This window comes from Cryptomeria japonica, chromosome 10, assembly GCF_030272615.1.
Source record: "Cryptomeria japonica chromosome 10, Sugi_1.0, whole genome shotgun sequence".
Classification (NCBI taxonomy): domain Eukaryota; kingdom Viridiplantae; phylum Streptophyta; class Pinopsida; order Cupressales; family Cupressaceae; genus Cryptomeria; species Cryptomeria japonica.
Genome location: NC_081414.1, coordinates 584536616 through 584544470, shown reverse-complemented (window position 1 = coordinate 584544470; position 7855 = coordinate 584536616).

Sequence of the window (7855 nt, the reverse complement as noted above, 5' to 3'; positions counted from 1 at the left end):
GCAATAATGGTATATCGAGCAGTTTGGCGAATGAAGGTTTTACGTTGGTTATTTGATTGGTTGGGAGGAAGGGTGTGATCATGGAGATAGGTGTAGAACTCACTGTACCATGGGGATTCAGAACCGACAAGGTGACATATCATCTCAGATTCAGGGATATCATAAGCAGGGATCCAAAGCTGTTCTACCAAGAACTCGTAGCGTGTTGAATTCTGTGGAAGATCTAGTAGAGATGTGATGGTAGCCATGGCATCAGCAGCTCGATTCTGATCTCTTGGTATCTGCTCAAAAGTGATAGTAGTAAATGATGTCTTTAGAGTGTCCACCATTTGCTTATATGGCATGAGTTTATCATCTTTGGTCTGATATTCATCAGTTGCTTGTCGAATGACTAGTTGGGAATCGCCATATACTTGCAGTTCTTGTAATTTCCATTGGATGGCTAACCCGAGTCCTGTGATCAAGGCCTCATACTCAGCTATATTGTTTGTGCATGGAAATGTGAGCCTGTAAGACTTCGGGATGCTATCACCTTGAGGTGTGATAAACAGAATGCCTGCCCACAAGCCGTGCCTAGTGTATGAACCATCAAAATATAGTTTCCATGGTTGTGCTGCTGTGATCATGAATATCTCCTCATCTAGAAAATTGGAAATGAGAGGATGATCGCCTATGAGTGGTGCATCGGCCAACTGATCTGCAATAACTTGCCCTTTGTTAGCTTTACGGTCCACATACTCGATGTCAAATTCACTTAGAATCATCACCCATTTGGCCAAGCGGCCTATCAATGCTGCTTTGCTGAGTAAATACTTGAGTGGATCAATCTTTGCAATGAGCTATACCTTATGTGTCAACAAATAGTGCCTCAATTTAGTAGCTGCTAAGATTACTGTTAGGCAAGCTCGCTCAATAGGTGTGTAATTGAGTTCATAGCCCACCAGTGTGTGAGAGATGTAGTATATAGCACACTCTTTGCCTACTGCATTATGTTGTGCCAGTAGTACACCCAATGCTGTACTTGTCGCTGAGATATATAATAACAACGGTCTACTTGGATCTGGTGGCATCAGCAATGGTGGATTCATGAGATAGTCTTTAAGCATCTGAAATGCTTGCTGGCATCGGGCATCCCACTGAAAGCGGATGTTCTTGTGTAGCAGGTGTGTAAATGGGTGACACTTATCAGCCAGTTGTGCAATGAATCTTCGGATGGATTGAAGCCGTCCTTGTAATGTCCTTAGCTGACTGATATTCTTTGGAGGTGGCATATCCATGATTGCCTTAACCTTTGCTAGATCGACCTCAATACCTTTGCTTGAGACAATGTATCCTAGAAGTTTCCCGGAGGTTACTCCAAAGACATATTTCTTTGGGTTGAGTCGAACATGATATTGTTCCAGTCTATCAAAGATTCTCTCTAATATGTCCAAATGACCTTCTCTAGTGAGTGATTTTGCTAGTAAGTCATCCACATAATCTTCCATCATGGTATGCATCATGTCATGGAAGATGGTGGTCATTGCTCTTTGATAGGTTGCTCCTGCATTCTTTAGACCGAAAGGCATTACATTCCAGCAATACGTGCCCCATGGACATGTGAAGGCCGTCTTATGTTGATCCTCTGGTGCGATCTTTGTCTGATTGTATCCTGAAAATCCATCCATGAGTGAAAGCATGGCATGTCTTGCTGTCAGATCCACTATGATGTCGATATTTGGAAGGGGGAAGTCATCCTTAGGACAGGCCTTATTCAGATCTCTGAAGTCAATACAAATGCGGATGCCCCCTTTTGGTTTGCCGACAGGCACAATATTGGAGATCCATTCTGCATAATCAATTGGTCTAATGAAACCAACATCTAGGAGTTTCTTGAGTTCTGTTTTGACTAGCACTGCAATTTGAGGATGCATCTTACGAAGCTTCTGCTTGACAGGTTTGGCTCCTTCTGCGACGGTGAGGTGATGCATGACTAAATCAGGATCAAGCCTAGGCATGTCTGCATATGACCATGCAAAGTTGATTTGACGCTTCTGGAAGAACTCTATAAACTTAGGTTGTTCCTCTGGAGTGAGAAGAGACGCTAGATGTATGAGATGAGGATTTTTAGGAGTCCCCACATTGTATTCTTTGGTTTCCTTGATGAGAATCATTGATCATTCCTGTTGTGCATTAGCAGGGAGAATGTCAAACCCTTCATCCTTAGGTGCCTCGGAGAGGTTTTCACCATTGGATACGCTCTTTCTTTTTACTTTTGTTGGATCAAACAGTGCCACAGTGTGGTTTTCACTGGAAGATCCATGTTTTATTGTTATATTTTTCCAACTGAAAGGTTTGGCATCCGCCCCAAAGTATGCTGCGCTATTTAGTTCTATGGCGAATCCAGCTTTGTGATCCCCACTTGGTAGGTTATCCCTTAATTCCAAAAAGTCAATGATGGCCTCATCGTTTTGGAAGAGGTCAAGACATGGGGGATTTGGTTGGTTCCATTCGATGAGTTCAGGGTGGATAATGGGCATTACTTCATCGATTAGGTTAAGTGCGTTAGATGTATCAGTGAGGGTTAAGACATTATGGTGAAGGTCGTTAATGGTACTCTCCTTGTCAGAATCAAGCGTAGGATGAGACGTAGGGTCTGTGGAAGATGTTTCCAGTTCAGGAACCCAAGTGGTATTTATTTGTGCTTCTCCGTAAACAGGGATGTCTTTCCGTGGTGGAGGTGGTGATGTGTCTTCCTCATCTGAAGTATTAAGCTGCACCGAATCAAATTCCCATTAATGTGAGTCGGTCTTTGAATCACTTTCTAGCATCCGATTGCTATACCATACTGGGATGTCTTTTGAGTTAAACACTGTAGGTGTGATTGGTTGATGTACCTTTGTAGTGATCGGTGCTACAGGAAGTTTGATGGGGATAAAAGAATCTGGCACAAGAAGTATCGGCAATGTTGACTCAGTGGCTTCTGCGGGAATTGCTAGTACCATAGATGCTGCTGTGGGTTCTGATACAGAGACCGACTCATGTCCAAATCCAAATCCAAGAAAGTAAGTATCAGAAGGTTGCGTGTTCAATTCACGTCAGGTTCACCAAATGATGCTCTACAAAAAGGATTAGAAAATCTGTTTGATGGCAACACACACAAGAGCACAAGAAACAAACGTTAGTGTTAGCAACAAAAGATTATCCTAAACAGGCATATCAAGAGAGATATTAAGCATGAAATAGAAAGCATATAAACATAGAATAAAATAGCTAATCAAGATGCTCATAGTTGCTCCTCCCTTGTTCCTCTCCTCTCCAAGTCCCAAATGAGTGTAGCTCTCAGCTTTTAGCACTAGCCATGGATGCCATATGGAGATTCAAGATGGTTGAATATGATAAGCAAATGCTATGCAAGTGTAGATAGTGATGCTATGAGAAAGCTCTATGCTAATGCCAGTATAACAACAATACTCTAATGCTTCTCTTTTTTTGCTTGAGGAGAAGGGTTCTATTTATAGAAGAAATGGGGAAATGAAGGGTTAAGATTGAATGGTTTAATCAAGGGCCAAGTTTGAAAGTTGGGGATCCATGTGCACAATTGGCACCAATAAAATGGTGACAAGTGTCAACATAGGATTGGGTTGAGAGAAGAGGTTGGAGGCATTAAAGGCCTGAGAAGACCTCATGGTTATCTAGAGGCTAAGGGTCAAGTCCAAATTAAGATTACCCACTGGATTAAGAGTTAATCCAAGGATAAACCTTTGTGCAAATGTTTAAGAGATAATCATGGTCAAAGCATTAATGGCCTAATGAGACCTTTGGGTTGGGTAGAGGTTGAGTCAAAACAAATGTTTTAACCATGTGGGAGGGTTTGAGGTAACCATTAATGGTTATTGGAGACTTTGGGGATTAAGTGGTTGAAGGTTGAAAGCCTTCAATGGTTATTAAAGACTTTGAGCCATTTAGTGGTTGAAGGTTGAAAGCCTTTAATGGTTATCAAAGACTTTGAGGGTTTGAGAAGTGACTTCCCTTTTGCTTAGGAATGTGACAAAGTTTTAGAGAAGGGGTTAGGTTATTTAGAAGTGATTAGAAAATTCTAGAAGAGGTTTAGGCATGCAAGTGGATTTTGTAGGAAAATGCAAGTGGGAGAAATTTTGGTATTTTCAATTAAAATAAAAACATTTATTTCAATTAAATGGTGTAATTTGCATTTGGATAAATATTCAAATAAATATTAATTTATTTAAATGAGAAAAATGAAGATAAAGCATTAAAATGCTTGAAGACTTTGAGGGAAACCATTAAAGGCTTGAAGACTTTAAGGAAAACCATTAAAGTCTTAAGAAGACTATAGAAGGAAGCCATCAAGTTTGAAGACTTTAAAGCCATCAAGTTTGAATACTTTAAGGGAAACCATTAAAGGTTTCAAGTGGGTGAGGATAAATAGGATTTTAAATAAATAATTTATTTAAAATAGTTGTGCAACTTGCTTTTGTAGGAAAATACAAGTGGGTGGAGGATAAAGGTGATTTAAATAAATTATTTATTTAAAATAATTGTGCAACTTGCTTTTGTAGGAAAATACAAGTGGGTAGAGGATAAAGGTGATTTAAATAAATGTTAATTTATTTAAATGTGAGAGGTGGGATTTTGGGGGAATTTAAATAAATATTAATTTATTTAAATGTGAGAGAAGATTTAATTAAATAAATATGATTTATTTATTTAATTAATGGTCTGAATTTGGTTAAGTGAATTAAATCAAATAAATTGAATAATTTATTTAATTAATAGGAGAAGAGGGTTAAGATGAATTAATTAAATATTAATTTAATTAATTATTAATTGATGGTTAAATAATCAAATAAATACTAAGTATTCATTTAATTAAGTGGACAGATTTATGTGACTACAATATCAAAACCCATTAATCCGCATCAACACATCTGCAACAGATCACCCAAAACAACTCTATGCAACAAACCAATTCTCAGCAACACATTAATATGTTGACATCAATGACAAAAACACATTCCAACAACTCTAATATCCAACATCAATCTCATTGATTCGTCTCCTCTTACATTTGACATTTATTCTCCACTTGTCAAACTCATATTCTTCCCAAAGTGTGCTCACCTTGTCCTCTTCTACATGCCAAGGGTCATTGTCTTATGCCTCAACCTTGTGACACTTGTCACAAGGATAAGCCTTCATATTCTCCTTCAATCTTAAGGTCATCCATCTTGGCCACAAAAAAATTATAAATTTGATATTTTTTCATTAATTCTCATCTATGAATTGAAGCTAAATTTATATGTTGTGTAACTCTCTAAAATTGCCTTGTTAGCTGTAATGCCTCTCTTGTTTACAATTTTAGAGATGGATATTGCAAAGTGGAAAATTGGGAACCTTAGTCAAATTTTCCACGTAGAAGAAAAGGTGGGAACTTAACTAAGGTTCAATTTTCACTTGGGGAGACTTTACATTCAAAAGAGGGGGATGAATCTACTAGATCCAATCCCAAAGGATGAAAGGATTGAATACTAAGTAGATTGGAATGGAATTAACCCTCTTTTGTAAGTTAATTAATTGAATTAAGACAAAGTGCTGAAAATAAAGACAAAGTATGTGAAAACAGTGAGCTACAGATTCGGGATTCAACCATGCACCTAGATGTGAAAATTTTGAGATGATTCGGAGCTGCTCTATGAAATCCAACAAAATTTGTGAGGACCATGTGTCTGGACAGGGATGCCCTCTTATCGGTCCTCCAAAATTTTCATGCATCGAAAAGGGTTTTTAAGTCTCTGCGAATAAACTTTAATTCTAGAAGTATGACTGTGCACATGTTTCCTACGCACAAAAAGAGAGGGAAATGTGTTGGGAATACGAGTTTATCTTTAGATCAAACCCCAATTTTGGAATTAACCAAGCGGTTGAAATAATGTAAATGAAATGACTAAAAGTAGAAATCCTCCTCTTTGTGGGGATGTTGAATTGAGTAAAATTGAAATTCTTATACCTCCTCGTAAATTTTTTCTTGCCTCCACATGAAATTATGGTATCATGAAGTAGAATGTTGATCTCCTCTTCAATACTTAAAATCTTGTCTCTATTGCTGCTCCCAAGCTTGAAGGAAGACTGAAAAATGCTCAATTTCTCTTGAATGCTTGATCTCTTAAATGGTTGATGACCTCTTGTGTATATGCATTAGATGTGAAATGAGAGGGGAAATCCCTCTTATATACTTGCTAGTGGAATTAATTGACCGATTTTTTGACTTGGGCCGACATAGGGGGAGATTTTCCCGCTCTAATTTGAGATGAGCAAAAGGGAGGGACCCCAAAATAGGTCCCAGGGTGCCATGCCCTAGTCTTGGTGAGAACTAGAGGACCACGCCCTAGTCCTGACCTATTTTGGGGTAGGATCAAGGTGGATTTGAGGTGCAGGATTGAGCAAAATTCAGATTTTGACTTGTATGAGCATATTAAGGTCTTTGATCAGGTCGAGGGGCACAAAAACCAAGGTGAAGACCCAAATGTAGTTAAAAATTGCACTCCTTGTAATTTTAGGACATTACAAATATCTTTATTTTCTCTTGAATGTGCTATGGGGATGTTGATGTGTTGTGCTCGATTAGCCCTTGGGTGTTTATTCTTTATCATCCTTTAGTTCTTGTATAATGTCTCTATGACTTATGATGTGCTTGAAGCATTTGCTATTATTGTTACTACCTTGAGATGCATGTGTGTATTCTATTATGTTTAATCCCTAACCAGGGCCTATGTGATTATGTTCTTATATTGTATGGGATGTAAGTAAAATGATGTTATGTTCTATGTTAATCATAAGATTTAAGTTATTTGATTTTGAGATGTTGTTAGATGTTGATGTGATTTTAATTTAATGATTAATTGATGAAAGAGCATTAGAACTAAATGGTGATCGACATCACCCAAAAAAGACTTTCAATTTGTTTGCTTCAAATTTTTTATTTTCAATTTTTGTTAGCTACTCAACTTTGCAGATATGCACAAAATATATTCATCAAATAGGCATTAAATATTTTCAAGAAAATCAAATTGGTAGGCATAAATCCAAATTTTGTGACTGTTGTGTCTCCACAACTCACAACCCTATCTTTTCTTTTGAAAAGAAAGGTACCCCCCTTTTTTTATTTTCCTGTGTTTTCCCTTCTTGGTTGTTTTCTCATCCTTCTTTCTTCCTTTATTTCTTTCTTTTTTCTCCTCCTTTTTTTTTTTTTTTTCCTTTGTGGTTTCTATTTGTTTTCGAGCTTGCAAGCATTGGGGATCAAGGTTTCCTATTCCTCATTCAAGGGTTGGATACTCTGACTCCCTAACATCCTCTCTCACACTCTCCCTTTCATTTTTGATCAATCTTATCAAGGATTGAAGGTAGTGGTATCCCTGACTCCCATCATTTTCTTCAGGGATCATGGGAGACATAGATTACTCTCCTAGTGACCTGTGGTAGCTTGACCCTTGACCTCTAAAGTCTCACCTACCTAGCTAAGTGCATTTTATGCTACCCTCTGTGGATTTATAAATCACACTCCCCCTTTTATTTTCTCATTTCATGTGATCATCAAGTGCATTCTTAAGGAAATTTTGTTGTTATTTTTGGTGGATAGTGTGTGATTATTGGTGCATTTGTGCATGGATAGTGCCTGGTTGTTTCAATTTCTATTGGTTTTTAGATTGGTCTCTATTTTTGCCTTATTTTTTTTTGTTTCCTTACTCTCTCATGTTTGTGTTTTAGGTTTCTTTTTTTTTTCTTTGTGGCCCTAAAGGTTTGGTGTGTTCCTTGGTTCATTTTTCCTTGCTTAGTTAGCTTAGTCATAGTTTATGAT